The sequence below is a fragment of the Oryctolagus cuniculus genome, chromosome 4 (genome assembly GCF_051225735.1).
Source record: "Oryctolagus cuniculus isolate XC-2025 breed Fujian yellow rabbit chromosome 4, ASM5122573v1, whole genome shotgun sequence".
Taxonomy (NCBI): Eukaryota; Metazoa; Chordata; class Mammalia; order Lagomorpha; family Leporidae; genus Oryctolagus; species Oryctolagus cuniculus.
In genome coordinates, this window is record NC_142870.1 from 91,338,107 (window position 1) to 91,355,563 (window position 17,457).

At 46.8% G+C, this 17,457-nt stretch overlaps 1 protein-coding gene across 25 annotated transcripts in view; it reads right to left on the reverse strand.

The window, feature by feature from the left end:
• The window catches only part of LPP (LIM domain containing preferred translocation partner in lipoma), a 736,836-nt gene that overhangs the window by 678,293 nt on the left and 41,086 nt on the right, over nt 1-17,457 (reverse strand). For 11 of the 25 annotated variants that reach the window (XM_089330868.1, XM_051859195.3, XM_051859192.3 and 8 more), the window contains one exon: nt 6,729-6,843. The exons of 11 other annotated variants lie outside the window; for them this stretch is intronic. The gene's annotated coding sequence lies outside the window, so the exon portion shown is untranslated. Of the gene's footprint in view, nt 1-2,994; nt 3,213-6,728; nt 6,844-17,457 lie in introns of those variants that run through there. 3 more of the 25 variants (XM_089330890.1, XM_089330878.1, XM_017346983.4) reach the window with 2 other exon arrangements.

The following is a 17,457-nucleotide window of genomic DNA, read 5'->3' on the forward strand; positions in this document are numbered from 1 at the left end:
AAGTACCTCATGAAGGACACACACACAGTTCCTGCAGATTTTTTGAAGGGACAAACTGAGAGAAGGGGATGGGAAAATAAGATAAAGGAAAGAGACAACAATGCTGAAAATAAGAGGCAGGAGCCCCATGCCACTGGCTAGAGGTATGCTTCAAATGTGGCTCTGTGCCTCCCAGAAGCCAACACAAAACCGAGAAAACACCTGTGCCCGGCCCTGGGGAATGCTTGCTGGCTGAAATGCCTCAGTCACTGTTCAGTTGAGAAGCACCTTGGTTTGTCACGGTCTTGCCAACCAGAATCTAGTATCTGCCCATTCCTATTCACATGCTTGCCTCTGAGATCAAACTAGCAGAGTTCAGATCCCAGCTCCACCACTGACTGTGTGACTCTGTGCAGCTTCCTGGACCCCTTGAGGGCTCAGGTTGTTTCTTTTTCTACAAGACAGAGGTCAAGAAAATAGCACCTAAATGGGCAAACAACATGAGGCATATCCATGCAATGGAGTATTATGGAGCCTCAGAAAGGAGTAATTCTCATACAGGCAACAACATGGAGAATCCCCACGGGCCTGCTTTGTGAAATAAACCAGACCAAAGAAAAGGGCAAACTTTGTATAATTGCACTTAGCAGTCAAATCCATGGAGACAGACAGTGCAGCAGGTGCCAGGGCTGAAGGAGGGAAAAGGAGCTGCAAGGGATGGGTGCAGAGTTCAGTACTGCAAGGTGAAAAGATACCAGAGACAGACTACACCACGGTGTGGATGTCCTCCGCACGACCAAACTGTACACATCAAAATGGGTGAAGATAAATGTGCATTTCAGGTGTACAAAATTAGAAATAAGTTTAAGCAAACCAAAAGGATGAAATTCTGTCATATACAATTCAGAGGTCATTGAGCTAAGTGAATTAGCCCAGGCCAAGAAAGACAAGTACGGTATGATCTCATTCATGTGGGATCCAAAAAAATGAAAAAATGATCTCATAGAAGTCAGGAGTAGAATGGCGGTTAGCTGAGGCTGGAAGCCCAGGGTGAACAGGAGGACATTTCAGTTGACTAACAGATAGCAGAAAGTGATTCCAGTGTTCCATTGCACAATAGGGTGACTATACCTAAACAATGATGTGTGTATGTATGGGTATCCATAATTTTTAGACAAAAATGGTAGAAGGAAGGATTGTGAATGTTTTCACCAAAAAGAAATACTAAATAGTTGAGGCGACGGTTATGCTTACCCTGCACTCAACACTGCTCACTGTTTCTACATGCAGCGAGACATCACATGTTACTCCAAAAATATGCACAATTTTTATGTGTCAGTTAAAAATTAAAATTCAATGAAGTCAATCCAATTTCAAAAGTAGTGCCTACTCCCATGCAGTTGGGGTGGTGACTCAGTAATTGAGGTAAAGTATTTAGCCCAGTGCTTGGCACGCAGTTAGCCAGCAATTCACATCAGTTGTCCATATTAACAGTGTTCACATTCACACTGATATTTCCAATGCTGATCTAGCGCCCCTGCCCTTGGCCCCAGAGCAGGAAAGCCTCCCAAGCTGTCAATGTTCAAGGCAATCTCCTCCCACCTCCCCAGCAGGGCACCTATGGTCACTACCCAGCCCCAGGTGGTCGGAGGAGGAGACAGGTTTCTGGAAGGTTCCATGCAAGTTCCTGTCTCCCAGTTGCTTCCCAGCAGCTGAGGAGCTGCATCTTCCCTGCCCACCCCACCCCCTTCAACAGTGGCCAGAACAATGGGGCTCTCAGAGCACTGCCCCTGCTCTCTTGCCTCGGTCACTCAGCGGCACTGCGTCCAAGTGCTTCCCCTGCAATGGCGCAGAGTGTGCAACTGAGCTGACTCAAGGAGAAACCCATTCTGGCTGTGTCACGTGCAGGGGATGGAAGAAGACGGCAGTGCCCTCTTAGCCTCTGTCCTCCCAAGCAGACTAAAATGTGTGTGTGTGTGTGTGTGTGTGTGTGAACACTAGTCAGGGCCGGGGCTCACCTCTGAATGGGGGTAATACTCTAGAATTTGCACAGCCCCAAGAGCAGTGGCGGCGGCTTATTAGGTGAAAAGCGCTACTGGGTTTCTCGCGAAGCTGACGCCTGATTTTCACAGTCGCAGATGAAACGGAAATAATGGTCTACACTATTTAACTCGGCCTTCTGCACAAGGAAACACAGAAACACGCTGCGGAGGAGATCAGAAGGTTGCCCAAGCAATGTTCAAATGACCCAGAGAAGAAAAGGTTAAGTAGAAAGGAAAGAAGAAAAAAATGGAAAAAAGAATTAGGAAAAAAAAAAAAAAAGTAAGGTATCTGAGCCCAGGTAACAGGATGGGGAAGAGATCTGAACCGGGAGAAGTAAATCCCAGTCTGGCACGTGCCTGTTTTCTCATCTGCCCAGGGACAACCTCTTCTGCTGGGCCAGAAGCGGCAGTTTAGCTCGAGAGGAAGGAAGAGATGGTCTAGGTTCGAATCCTGCATAGTGAGCCCGGTGTCTTTGGGGCAGATTAGCCTCTACTGCCCATTGCCATGCTATAAAATGGGATGGTTAGACTGAATCTCCTCTAGACAGCACATCGGGTCTACACAAATCCCTGTGTGCAAGGCTGCTCCTGCAGACTATTGACACTGCACAAACCTAAGTCCAGCCATCATTCTGCTTTCCCGAATGTGCACAAGCCTTCATTTTGGCTTTTTTGCTTTAGCCCTAGTGATCAAACAGATGACAGCACTCTCAAACTCTCTTTCTGCCCAACTCAAGGTAGGCCACAGGTGGGAGGAGAAAATGGTCTATTTTTTTTTCTAATAAATAATTAGAACTTTTCCCATCTGTAAACCTCATTGTGAGAAGCACTCCCCCTGAGAAAGCAGCTGTCCACACCCCACATTAAAGCCGTCAGAGCTCCCAGCAACACATCGCATCACCGTGCAAGCGAGCCAGCCCACAGGGTCCGCGAGCACAGACACCGTTCGCTCTGGCAATAATGATGTACTCACGCGATGCCAGGCCCCACGGGCAGCCGCTCTCCCTCTCACACGCCCTCAGTGCCACTGCAGCAAGGAGGAGTCCTGCAGCCCGAGGGGAACAGACCTGAGATTCTCTCCCCAGCGTCCAGAGCAAGGGGCAGAGGAGTGGAGAGGGAAGAGTGGGGCCGGGGGGAGGGGGAGGACGTTGTTTCTGGAAACAAGAATTCAAATCCTGCTTCTCCTAAACCCTGAGTCACCTCCTTCCCTTCCAATAGATCAGTGTGGTGGGTAAACATTTCCAAATATGGGGAAGCCGGCTGGAGGAGGTCAAAAAAAATCACCCTTCTCTCCTCTGGCACTTGAAGAACATGCCCGACTTCAGACAGAATTCCTTACTGGGAGTCAATTATTAACCCCCAAAGATGTGGAGCCCCAACCCGTTCATACACTGTCCCGTTACAGGAAAAAGCTCCCTCGCCGCAATAAGGAAATGACTGCTTTGAAAGGCCTAAGTTCAGCTTGGAATGGAACCACCCAGAATGCAAGTACCTGGATGCAATAAATCGATTGATTAGGGGGAGGGAGAGGCATTGTGGGGATGCACCTGAGAAGTTGCTAAGACTCCAATTCAAAAAATAATAATAATGATTTAAAAAACTGGAGAGAGGTAGGATCTTCAATTCCTACAGTGAAGAGTCCGGAAACAACCCGCTAGCCTCTGTCCCCAGTCCCTGATTCTCTTGAACTGGGCGTTCTCCTAGGAACTCAGCTTTGTCTGAGTTCTTGATGGGACAGATTCTAGGGTTTGAAGACCTGGAATAAAACCAGACTGCAAGGCAAATATTGTTGCTGGGCAGGAACAGCTGAGATGCTCCAGTTCAATTTGCAACCTTAGCTCCAACACTGGCCCAGTGGGGTGTTCACAGACTAAGTGGGAGCAGGGAAGCCAGTCAGAACGAATCCAAACGAAAATGATGGCAGGCTGAATGAGAGAGACAGACACTGAGGAAGTAGGGAAAGGAATCTAGCCACCATACTTGGGCTTCCCAGAGGCTCCACGTCTTTCTGTGCCCTGCTCTATGGTTGGGCTGTGAGGTTTTTGGAGGCCAGATGAGCTTTCCCAGAAGCACTGCCCATTTCCAGGCTCATTAGCCTGCACCTGGCTTGTTCTCACCCCCAAGGAGTCTTCAAGCTACAAACAGCCCTGGCCAGAGGTTGAGGGGACCAAGCACCAAGCCCAAATCACTCACTCCATAGAATTTTGTACGAGTCAGCTCTCCTCTCCTAGTTTACGTTTTCCCATCTGCAAGCTGGGTAGGTATCCCAAAATAGCCCAACGATGTGCCCTTTCCAACTTGGTCTCTCCAGTCACTATAAACTTATTTTGATTACTTGTTTTATATTGTAACAAGTATGCCAGAAGTAAATAGTTCTCTTTTTTTATTGCATGTTTAATGAAGGAACACTTACTTCCATGATTATCAAAACAGGTAAGGAACACGATGAAAGAACCTTCTACCACATGCCAGATCAGAATCCAGTACAGAGTTCTCACCTCTGCACCCCTCCCGGGGTTCTCAGAGATGGGTTTGAAGAAGAAAAGGATGGTCCCCATTCTGTCCGCAGTGCACACGAGCGTGTGCATCAGAGGAAAAAGAAATCGGGAAAAATGACTGCCTAGGAATGGCCTGAGAGCTCTAAAAACCAAGGGGCCAGAGGCAAGACACAGGAACAGATATGAAAACCAGAAGGAGAGATGAAATTTACCTTCCATTTTGCAAACAACACTTGAAGATCAGTTTCCCCCACCACAAAGGGCCCCTTTGTTTCCTTAATGTACATGTGCCTCTCTCTCCCCAGGCTGCTGGGAACCACAGCCCCAGTGCCTGCAGTCTGTGAATCCCCCCATGGCACCTCTGAGGTCACCCAAGATGCAGAGATCATCTCCTCCTACAGCTGCTAATTTCCTTATATGGAACCAAAATCTTGCTCCCTTGCCTTCAGCCTCCTACTCCTCATTCTGCCTCTTAGGACCATATGTCAACCTATGCCTCACTGGTTTGGAATTTTGGTAGGTGAATATGTACACAGAAACAAAGCTATCCAAAATCTCAGCTTTCAATCACCGTGGCTGTTCTCCTGACCACGTCACACTGCTGACTCCTGATGCATCTGTTGCCAACTGGAAATCCATTGTTTTGGGCTTTTTCCAATGTATTACTGCTGAGCAACCCACTCAACATATGTACTGCTGCCCTTGTGGCCTCACAACGTACCCTATTAAATCCCAGCCAGATGGACTTCTGTAGCTTAGTGAGAAATCAGAGAAGATAAACCTTCCAGAACAGCTCTACATACACCTCTACCCCCAAGGGCCATGCCACATTTTGGGCAAAGCTTAGGGACACAGATCCCATTCCCAGCTCACCACCACTCTCCAGTCCTGCAAGGCCTAAAACTGTCTCTAGGACGCAAGACCATGCCAAGAAACATGAAGAGAGATGCTCTGGAGGGAAAGGGGGTCTTGCCAACATAGCTGTCGGAATAACAAAGCAGCCTGCAGCCAGGGCGCCAGGACCAGCTCACTGATCACAGGGCTGGATGCCTGGGAGCCCAACAACCTAGCACTATTCTGGATCTCAGGGTTTTCGGCTTTGTTTTTACTTCTGTTTTCTTGAAAAAGTATTTTTTTCTTTCGCAGTTCTAATGGTACTATTCAGAGTCAAGGTCCATGCAATAAGAATCACAATGCGTTATGTTAGTTAACTACACTGTGACATGTATTGAATGCTTTTCCAGACAGTTTCGTGCTAATCCCCACTGACAACCACCTCTGGAGGTAACATCATACCCATTTTAGGGACAGGAAAACAGAGAGAGGTTAAGTGTATACTTAAGGTCACACCAACAGTTAAGAGGTGTAAAACAAAACAAAACAAACGAAAAATAAACTGGGTTAGGGGTTAGACTACTTGAGATTCCAGTTCCAATCCTGCCCCATACTAACGGTTTGACCTCTGGCTAACTGTTTAACTGTTCTAGACCTCAGTGTCTACACCTGAAAATTAGAGATTAAAATTGCCACTCTGCCTGCCTCTGAGAGCAGTTATAAGGATCAAATGAGATAATGAGAGGAAAGTCCTCTGGGAAGAGGGAAGGCATTATAAAAGTGTAAGGGATTACCCTGTGATTACTTGTAAATGACTGTGCATTCCATTACAACTACAGAAAGCAGTGAGGTCATTCGCAAGACAAAGACACAGTCAGGCTGCGGGACTTTAGGGGCAAAGGCTTGCTATTCCGCAGGGTTATGTCTACATGCTGCTCACTCTTGCACTTCAGAGTTCCGCAGCAGCTGTCAGGTTTTCAAACTCAGGGTCCTGCATGCCTACAGGATGGCTCCAGACAAAAATCTCTTTTTCCAGCTAAAAGAAAATGCTGGGCTAAAGGGAGGTAATAGAGATGGACATTTGGAAGACTCCACGAGATTCTACGTTCTGGAAATGTGACCTGTGACGTTTTCCTTGGAGAAGTTGTTATAAACGCAGGCTCCAGTCTCTCTGAAATAAGTCCACAGGGAGAGAAATGGAAGGAGCAATTTACCAAAAAGAGCACAGAGGAAGCTCCCACGCATAAATCAATCAAGGGCATCAGATATTTCAAGTTGCAAAGACCAGAAAGATAGGAATCTCCAAGCCAGTAAACCTCCCAGCCCTGCTCACAGGAATCCCAGGCAGCAGGCAGCAGCTGAGCCAATTACATACCAGAGGTCTTGCTGAAGATCACCTGGGATGGGGGCTGGCGGGGACCCCAGGAGCTCTAAGAACACAGGTACTGGTCTGGCTTCCAATACCCTCGCTGTCAAGATGTCCTCAATTCCTGTAAAGAGCCAAGTCATTGCTGTCATTTATGGAGGGGCCAGATCTTCCCCCCAGAAATCCATCTCCAAGGCTGAGGAGCACACAACTCAAGGATGACTGTTTTCTGGCTGCCATGGGATCAGTGCTTCCTTGCGCTGAACATGTGAGAAAGGCACTAGATTAATGTACTGCATGGATGTAGATGTGTGAGCACCTACTGCGTGTATGTGCCTGAATCCCCAGGGACATACAGCAAACAACTATGAAGACAGGACAACGCCAAGGAGCTCCCAAGCCTGGTGCAAAAGAGAGGCTGACAGATGTGGTAAAGTGCACAACCTGGGGTTCTGGGGATCCCTCCCAGTAGAGATGCTGGACCTTGGGGCTAGGTATTCAAAGAGGTTTGGGGCAAGGGGAAGAGATGAAAGAGCAAAAGGCAATCCAAGCCAATGCAAAGATCTGAATCCAGGGAATAGCAAGTTAGACTCGAGCTTGGAAGATGTATCACTAATGAGAGAGGGGCAGAAGAGCAGAGACACACAGAAGTAACTCAGCAAGGTGAAGCAGAGTCAAGTGGTTGTACACTAAAGTGATTGGGTTGTACTCCTGAAAGCAGTGTGATTTTGGACAAGCAAATTCCAATTACACTGTTAATGAGGCTTGAAAACAGGTTCTTTGCCTCCTTACAGCCAAATATTAACAACACTAGCAACTGCAATAAGTGCTTACTCTGTGCTAGGCATGGTACTAAGCAGGTTAACACAAGTTATGTCATTTAATCTCAGCAACAACCCCGTGAACAATGCAACCTCACTCCCTGATTACAGATGAGAAAATGAAGGCTTAAAGAAAAAGCAGGAGTCCCAGAGATCCTGAGTCCCAGGATTAGCTAATTCACAGTGCAGACTCAATCCCTTGTGATGCCAGACTGCACTCTCCATTTTCCAACTGTCCTCTTTCTCACTGCCCTGCTTTTCCCCATCCCATTCCTAGGAGATCCTTCTCACATACCAAGCATGCATAACAACCACCTGTAGCAAGTAACCGTCTCCAAAAGTGCTGGAAACTCCTTATACGTCCTGCATTCCCACCTGGCTTTGGGATCAGGAACCCTGTCCTTGTTCTCAGCACTGTGCATACCATGGACACTCAGTGACTCTATGCATTCAACTGGACAACACTTTTGAAGGCTGGGCCAGGGAGGTAGCACAACACTATCTGTAAGCCAACTCTGTTCTGCACAGAACTGAACAAACTCATCTCTAAAAGATTCCCAGGGTCCTAAAGGGAGGCATGACCAGGTGGAATGATGCAGGTCAAGAACCCTACGCAAGGTGCAGCTCCTCAGAACCAGCATGACCCTGAGCCTCCAGTCCATTCTCCAAAGGCCTCAGTGGGAGCTGGAGAGATAAGAGTAATTCCATAATCCAAATGGCCCACAGACACAGGAAAAAATGCTCAGGATCACTAGCCATCAGGGAAATGCAAGTCAAAACCACAATGAGGTTTCGCCTCACCCCAGGAAGAATGGCTCTCAAACAGAAATCAACAAACAACAAATGCTGATGAAAATGTGGGGAAAAAGATACCCTAATCCACTGTTGGTAGGAATACAAACTGGTAAAACCATTATGGAAGACAGTATGGAGATATCTCAGAAATCTGAATATAGACCTACCTCACTACCCAGCCATCCCACTCCTGGGAATTTACCCAAGGGAAATGAAATCAGTAAATAAAAGAGCTATCTGCACCCCCAAGTTAATTGCAGCTCAATTCACAATAGCTAAGACATAGAATCAATCTGAATACCTGCCAACTGAAGACTGGATAAAGAAAGTATGAGATATGTACTCTATGGAATACTATACAGAGGTTAAAAAAATGAAATCTGGTCATTTACAACAAAATGGATGAATCTAGAAAACATCATATTTTAAAAAAATCATACTTAGTGAAATAAGCCAGTCCCAAAGGGTCATATACTATGTGCTCTCCCTGATCTGTGAGAATAGAGCACCTAAAAGGAAATTTGTAGAAGTGAAATGGACACTTTGAGAAGCAATGACTTGAACAGCACTTGTCTTACTGTCGAGGAACAGTTGTTTTGGTTTTTTTGTTTGTTTGTTTGTTTTCTTAATAGAGAATGGGACTGGGACTGGGACTGGGAGAGGGAGGAGGAGGTGGGGTGGGAGTGTGGGTGGGAGAGCAGGTATGGTGGGAAGAATCACTATATTCCTAAAGTTGTACTTATGAAATTTGTACTCATTAAATAAAAGATTTCTCTGGTGAAAAGAAAAAAAAAAAGTACCTGACAATGCTGCACTCTCATTTTGGACTTTCAGTCTCTAGAATTGTGAGAAATAAATGTTTGTTTTTTAAACCAAAAAAAAAAAAAAGTTATTCCCTTAAGAAACAAAACAGCCATGTCCCATCAAGATGGGAATTTGAGTTAAAAGTGCTTCTAACAAACTACCCCAAGTTAAGGGAGTTCTAGGCTAGTGTCCCAGCCCTGGGAACCCTCACAACCTGTGACTTGTACTAAGCTTCCTGGTCTCTTGCTCTTAAAAACACTGAGCTAGCACAGTGGTTTTGAAACTTTTTTCTTCCTAGCAACAGGATTTTTCCTTTAAGTAATGCTTTGAGATGCTTAGCTTATAAAGTGGGGGGAAGCAGAGGGGCTCAGACTGGCTCTAGGGCTTGTGTTGCCTACCCCAGCTCACATCACTCATCCCTCTCCTCAGCACCCCAACCTCAGGACCACTCCTGGAGACCCCCAGGTCCCCCCACTGACCCCACCCTAGCACTCCAGCTTAAGGGAGAACTGCTTGAAAACCACCAGACGTCTAAGCATTGCAAAGTACCTTCCAGCCCTTCCAAAGTCTGACTCTGACCTCCTTAAGTGCCAGTAAGACAGGCACTATGTGGGGTAGGATCTTATAGCAGGGAAGAAAGAGGCCTCGAATTAGAAAACGAGAGTTACAGTCTGCAAGCCTCATCAGAAAGTTCATGGAAATGTGTTATGAAAAATATACACAGATGTCAAAATAATTTTACCCCAAAATAAACCTACCTTTTAATTCCATTTTTCCCTGAGGTTTTTTAATTACCCTTGTATTTAGGACCTATTTCCTCTCAAGCAAGTTAATCACTCTCAACCTTATTTTTCTCACCTGTAATATAGAAAATGATATTGTTTATCTACCTAGATAACATTATTTTTATGAGAATTACCTAATTTAAGAAATTAGCATAATACTACTAAAAAAATGCTGTATTATGATCATCCAATCCAGAAATATATCTAAGTCTACGGATGGAAAAGCCAGTAGGGGGGTTAGCTTTGTGGCACAGTGGATTAAGCCACCACTGTGCCACCAGCATCCCACATCAGAGCACCTGTTCAAGTCCTGGCTGCTCTGCTTCCAATCCATCTTCCTGCTAACGTGGCTGGGAAGGCAGCAAAAGATGACCCAAGTGCTTGGGCCCCTGCCTATGTAGAAGACCAGGTTGGAGTTCCTCGTTCCTGGCTTTGGCCTAGCTCAGACTTGGCTATTGCAGGCATTTGGGGAATAAACCAGAGGATGGCAGATTCTCTCTCTCTCTCTCTCTCTCTCTCTCTCTCTCTCTCTCTCTTTCTCTCTCTCTCTCCCTCTCTCTCTCTCTGTCTCTCCAGAATCTTTGAAAGTCATGGTGTTCTTGGGCTTCCAAGGATGACAACCAAAATGGTCAAGACAAACAAAAATCAGTTTGAGAAAACCAGCACACCACGTCACTGGCACAGGTGGAAGTGTTAGTGGTGAATTCCCTGCCCCAGTTGCCACAACAACCTGCTAAGAGGCTTGCAAAACCCCATCTTCTGCCTGAGCCTCAGTTTCCATGTCTGTAAAACAAAAATAAGAACAACTTCTACCTTACTGCAATGTTTTTTAGAGCAAAGAAGTTTATATATAGATGTGTGTGTGTGTGTGTGTGTGTGTGTGTGTAAAAGGGGGGAGGCTGCTATGGCTTAGTGGGTAAAGCCACCACCTGTGATGCCAGCATCCCATATGGCACAGTTCGAGTCCCAGCAGCCACACTGCTGACTCAGCTCCCTGCTAATGAGCCTAGGAAAGCAGCAGAAGATGGCCTAAGTCCTTGCACCCACTTGGGAGACCCAGAAGAAGCTCCTGGCTCCTGACTTCAGGCTTCAGACTAGTCCAGCTCTGGCCACTGCAGCCATTTGGGGAGTGAAGCAGTGGATAGAAGATTCTCTCTCTCTCTTCCTCTCTCTTTCTCTCTCTCATTCTCTCTGCTTTCAAATAAGCAAATCTTTTTTTTTTTAAAGGAATTCCATAGCTCTTGAAAATTTCACAGTTCTACACCTATATAAAATATTATAATTTTTACTTTAACCTCAAATAAAAAGTTAAACCACTGGAAAAAATAAGTAAGAATGTGCCCAAAACTTGAGAATCGTCTCATCTTGGGCTTCCTCCTTCAACTGCAAGATGCGTCGTCACTAACCAAGTTACTGCCACAGCTTCCTTGCACTTCCTGCAAATGCTATCCAGTAAACACACACTTCACTGTGACTTTCCTAACTGTCCCATCACTAGCGTTCTGAACTGCAGAAAAATAATGTCCACCACCAACAGGCCAGCACTGTGGGCCTCCAGGATGAACCCCAACTCAACTTTCTAGCCATATCTCCCATTATATTGCTACATGGATTCCGGGCTCCAGGCAGGAATGTCACCCCCAATTCCACACAACCCCAAGGTTTTGTTCATGCTTCCCTCATGGAGCTGGACCTCCAAATCTGAGAGCAAAATCCCTTTAGTGGAGAATAAGGACACGGCCCCCATGGATGTACTCTGTGATTGTGGTATGTTCGGCAGGGTCTTCATTGACCTATCCTTTCTCTATTAAGGGCCCCACCAATGACCAGTTCACAAATGTCTACATCAACATAATGTCAACAGCAACATAATCTTGCTGTTGACAAGATTCTCACATGTCTCACCTTTTTCACTACCTGATATCAGATACAATCACAACACTCATTTTACAAATTTTATAGTAAATGGTTGAACTGGTAGCCACATGGCAGCACTGAGCTCCAGAACCTGTGTGCACTGTACTCTGTCCCCAGCAGCAAGCAAGGTGTCCTGTAAACCTCATTACAATAGGTGCAAGGCTGCCCCATGGCCAGCTTACCATATGACCCTGGGCAAATCACTTTCCCTCTCTGAACAACAGTATTTTCATCCATAAAATGAAACTTCTTAATCACCCACATAGCTACATATCCTTCTCTTTCCCTCCAGGACTCCAGAAATGAAACCCTTAAGAGGAACTACCCAGGTAACATCTCACACTTAAGTTTGCTCACTTCCATCCCTGAGTTTCTCCTCCCAACCATCCAAGTGCATCCCGAAAGCAGGAAGGGGTCTGACCCAATGTGAAACAGCTACCGAGACCCTACAGGGAACTCCAGCAGCATGCAGGCAAGCAGGCCACCCCTGAGAAACAACCTGCAGCCATGGTCATGGTTCAGGAACCTCATCAGCAAATTGTTAGGCTGAGTAGCAATTTTTAAAAAACATTTATTTATTATTTACTTATTTGAAAGGAAAAGTGACAAAGAAGGAGAGACAGAAATCTTCCACTTGGTGGTTCGCTCCCTAAATGGCCACAATTGTCAGGGCTGGGCCAGGCTGAAGCCAGGAGCAAAGAATTACTTCTGGGTCTCCCATATAGGTAGAAGGGGCACAAGTACTTGGGTCATCTGCTGCTGCCTTTCGAGGCACATTAGCAGGAAGCCAGATCAGAAGCAGAGCATCTGGGGCTCAAACAGGTGCTCTAATATGAGATGGATTATTCACTCCACAAATGGCTGTAACTGCTGGCTGGGCCAAGTCAAAGCCAAGAGCCTGGAACTCCATCCAGGTCTCCCATGTGTGTGCCAGAGGCCCAAGAACTTTTCTGCTGCCTTCCCAGGTGCATCAGCAAGAAGCTGGATCAGAAGTGGACCAGCAGGTACTTGAACTGGCATCCATATGGCATGCCAGCAACACAGGTAGTGGCTTAACTCACTGTGCCACATGCTAGAGCATACAAGCAGTGTCTTAATCTGTGGCTCATAATGCTAGCCTTTGATTGGCAATCTTCAATAAACTCCAGATGTGAGAGCATTAACACAGGCTGCACCAGGTACTCCCTATTGCCTCATGGCCAGTGGGCTATATGAGGGAGGTCCATAAAGCATCCTTCCTTCCTTCCAGACACTTAGGACATTCACTTCTTCTTTTGTGTAGGAAACTGCTGATGCCTGGCCACAAGACTCTAGTTTGGATGTTGGAAGTCATATCCGCATGACAGGCCACTGCACCCTCCCTGTGTACTCTCCAGAAGCTCAGTGTTGACTGCCAGGGCTCTCCCAGGACCACAGGATCCTAAACCTGGCACAACTCAGGTCAACATCCAAGCCCTCAAACCACAACTTGGGTACAGCACTTATTCCATCATTCACACAGCTTCATGGATGTCTGTATGGGGCAGAGCGATGAGATGATGCTGAGTTTCCTTTATCACTGGCCCAGCTCCGGTGTCCTACGCGGCTTCCCACTGGCAACAGAATAAGCCCAAGTGCTTTACCTAATAGCCTACTTTCCTCCACAGCCCAGACTCAACCTTGTATCCCCAGCATAAACACACTCCCCCTGGCACTCAGCTTACGCAGAGCAAACTCTTCACCCACACTCTTTCCTTTGCCCGACCTGTGCCCCTCCATCATCACCCAACACCAAATATCCACATTGCACACATCCGTCAAGGTCCACCTCTGGTAGCTCTCAGTAGCAAGGAGACCACCCTTTGCAGAAAGACAGTTACTTATCAGCAGTGTCTCAGGTGTTACAGGATGTCTGGCATCCTTGGCCCTGGACACTCAATGCCAATGGCAACCTAGCTTCTGGTCACTGAGATGCCAAACATTTCTCTGCTACATTGCCAAATGGCCCTTAAAGAGATGGTGCTGCCTCCACCTGAGAATCACTGGACCACGACCATGCTCTGTGAATCCCCAGTTCTCAGCCTGTTCAGAACAGTCTCTCCTCCCTGGATGTACTCCGTCGGCTACTGAAGGGCATCAACCACGACTTTCCTTGTACTGTTCATACTCCGCACCTGACTTGTTTCTGTTCCCAGTGTGGAAGAGTCCATGCCTTACTTCTCCCAACATTGCCCAATCTTGACTCTAGGCTTATAGTATGTGTTTAAGAAAAGTTGTGAACAAATAATGTAAACAAGACAGTGTCTTAGGCCATGATTCCTAGGAGGGGATTAAACTGAAAATTTCAAATGAAAAAGTACAAATCAATTTCTGTTTCAAAACTAAAGAGAACTCAACTCAGAAATCAAAGGTAGGCAAATGGTCTGCTTTTTCTGGTATAAAGCATATTAATTTTACATGATTTATATAAATATAAATATTAAATATGCTTAATTGTATAATAGCATTATAACTATAAATATTAGGCATTTCAAGTTCATAATGCCTAGGAATTTTTAAATGAATGTGTTGGGAGAAGATCCCCTCTCTCAACTGACTCAATTGGAGTCCATTTCCAGCCTCTAAAACACTTTTCTGTACTGCAGAGACAGATTGCTACAAACTGCATTTCCTAAATGCCCTCAAACTTAGGAAATTAGGTTCCACCAGTGAGATGTGCTTCCATGAGATTTGGAAGGTGTAAGTAAAACTAAACAAAAGCCGAGTCCATCTGGCAATCTAGTGCCCAAATCATGAGGCTACTGAGCAAAAGTTTCAGTGGCTTCCTAATCCCATCATGCTTATTGCTGGATTGTGGCTGTGGAATAAATTCTTAAGCCCAATAGCTCTGGAGGTAGCCTACTGGTTCACATGGCTCCTGTCTTGCTAATAATTTTGTTAGCATCTCTTTCCCTTCATTACCACCTTTCTACTTAAATTACAAGGAATGTCTTTTCTGGACTTTTTAGGCCTGATAGATGCAAAGAGGGACAAAAACAGCCCAGTTAACTGATCATCTCTTCCTCAGTTTCTTATTTGCCTTAGGTGGTTGCCTGTCTATTCCTAAAATAATCTTTTTCCCTCACCCCATGAAAGAAAGAAAAGTATCTCACTTTTCTGTAATGAGCCTAATAGACCTAGTAGCAGGTGCAATAAGCTAATCAGAATTGCACAAACTAGCTTACGGTCAGTGTAATCTCTAATTCATATAAAATGACGCATGATTAGAGCATAATTACTGGCTCTATCCTGAGCGTCTGCTTTGACTTCTTTGTTTTCCCGATTCACCAGTGAATACCCCTGTATCTCACAGAGGTACCTGCTACAGATCTGGTCCCTCTAGCTCTGTGCAGCCCCACAGAGCACCCCACCAGCAATGATTCTTCCTGTCCTAAAGGGACCTGCAGCAGATTGTATTTTCCAACAATGGTCCCAGCAATATTTCCCCAACCTCATGATCTTCAGAGGTTTGTGGGTCTGCCAAGATGTGGACTCTATACTTCCTCTCCCTCTGAACCTGGAGAGATTGGGACTACTCCAACCAAAGGAGTAGAGCAGGCTACTGCCTAGAGCCTGCCAGTGCTTGCTCTCTCCTCTCTCCTTCCTGCCCCTCTCTGTCTCTAACTCTCTCTGCCTCTCTCTTCCCCCTTCTTTCCCTTTTTTCTCCCCTTTCTCCAAGGCTTACCCTCTCAAACCAGCCTCTATGCTGACTCCAGGCCGCAGGGAGAGACCACACACAGATATTCCAACCACTAGCCCTGGCTAAGGCCTCCACTGACACGTGAGCATCCAGATGCCCCAGCGCCCAGCCTTCGCATCTTCCAGCCCTGGCCTCCGGCACTGGGGAGCAGAGGAGCTATGCCCTCTTTGCTCTGTCCAGGTTCCTGACCCAGAAACTCCAGGAGCGTAATGAAGAGCTGCTATACGCGCTGAAGTTCGGGGAAAATGTGTTACACAGCAATAAATAACTGGAACAAAGCCTTCTCTTTTTAACCTTCCTTTACCTTCCTCAGTGCCTCCTCTGACCGTGCAAACATGCCTTTCCCGACTAAGGACCCACCTCTTTCATGGATACTGGTTTCTCGAGGGGTCTGTGGTGGGGAGAAAGGGAGGGGGTGGCCTATAACAACAGACCTGGGAGGTGGCACGGTTCATGGAGAAAACAAAACATACACGTGGAACCAACAGCCCCAGACTTGAGTGTGTCTACTGAGGACTTAATGTTCTCTCTCTAGGCTTCCATGTCCTCATCTGCGAAATGGGTACAAGAATAATGCCTGGCTGTTGCAGGGAGTAGAAGATGAGAGGCTGGGTGAGAGGCACCACACCCTTCCATTGGCAAAGCAACTGAGCCCATGATACAGCACAATAGCCACACTACTCTTATACCCAGCACGGAGCCCAAGGCCTGTACCTAGCTGGTGGTTAGAAAATAGTAAGCCTGTGCTATATTCCAAGCAAAGGGTACTGTCATTTCAAGGCAGTCAGCTACGGTGGTTAGGAACTCAGGTCCCTGGAACCTCTTATGTGGTTTCAAGTTCTGGCTCACTCAAGACTCATTAGCGTCTAACCTTCTTGTTTCCTTACTTGTAAGACAGGGACAGAAAGAGTACCTTCCTCAAGGGTTCGTTCAGAGGAATGGGTGAAACACTGACCAACAGTGGCTAGCAGACAGACGCTGCCAGCTAAGTGGCACCACACGTCACCGCCTTAGGATGCAGGTATAAATCCTGTTGTATGAATGAAGGAACAGAGACTCAGAGAGGCCATGTCACTCACCCAAGCTCAGACAGCCAGTGAGCACGGGGCAGAGGCAGGCTCCAAAGCCTGCCCCACAGCCTTGCACCCAAATCTGAAGCTCTCTGCACCTCGGCATACTGCTTCCCATATGCACACCTAATGGAAAATTGTATTTAACTGGAAGGGGAAAAAACAGTCCAGACATAACGGGGTTATACCTCGGGAGCTTTTTGGGTATCACAGGATGATAAGGCCAATGTCATAAGCCCTGCCTTTCAGCACAGTCAGCTCCTGTGGGTAAAATTAGCTCAGCTCTGCTTCAGTGCCGCCTGGAGCCCCAAGGCAAAACTCACCAGGGCACAGCACAACCTCACCTGACCCCCACTCTCAGGAAGGGTCCCTCATACACCTCATTAGGGCCTGGAATGACTCATTTTGCTCTTCCCCGTCTCTGGCTGCTGAGGTCACCTCTCTGCTATCCAGAAAGGCAGCTTCGAAGGAGAAGTTAACAATGAAAAGGCCAGCTATTGTGCTGCATTCCTTTCCCCCAGAGCTCACAAGCCAGGATCCCAGGATCCGTGCCTGCCTGCCTGCCTGCCTGCCATGCCAGCTGCGTCCCAGGGAAGGAAGCCATGCTGAGTTACATAACCCAGCCCCGGAGCAAACAGCAGGCTCCTCCACAGAGCATTCCAGTGCTGCCCTCCTCACTTCTCTCCGGTGATGAGACATGGGCGGCGGGACAGGCCTATTCAGAACACAGCACACTGACGGTGACCGCAAGGGTCTCCTGTGACTCTCCCTACTGCCCCCAGACTTGAAGGCTAAGTTCAAAAGTCACCTCGGCCAGGACCCTCCCGG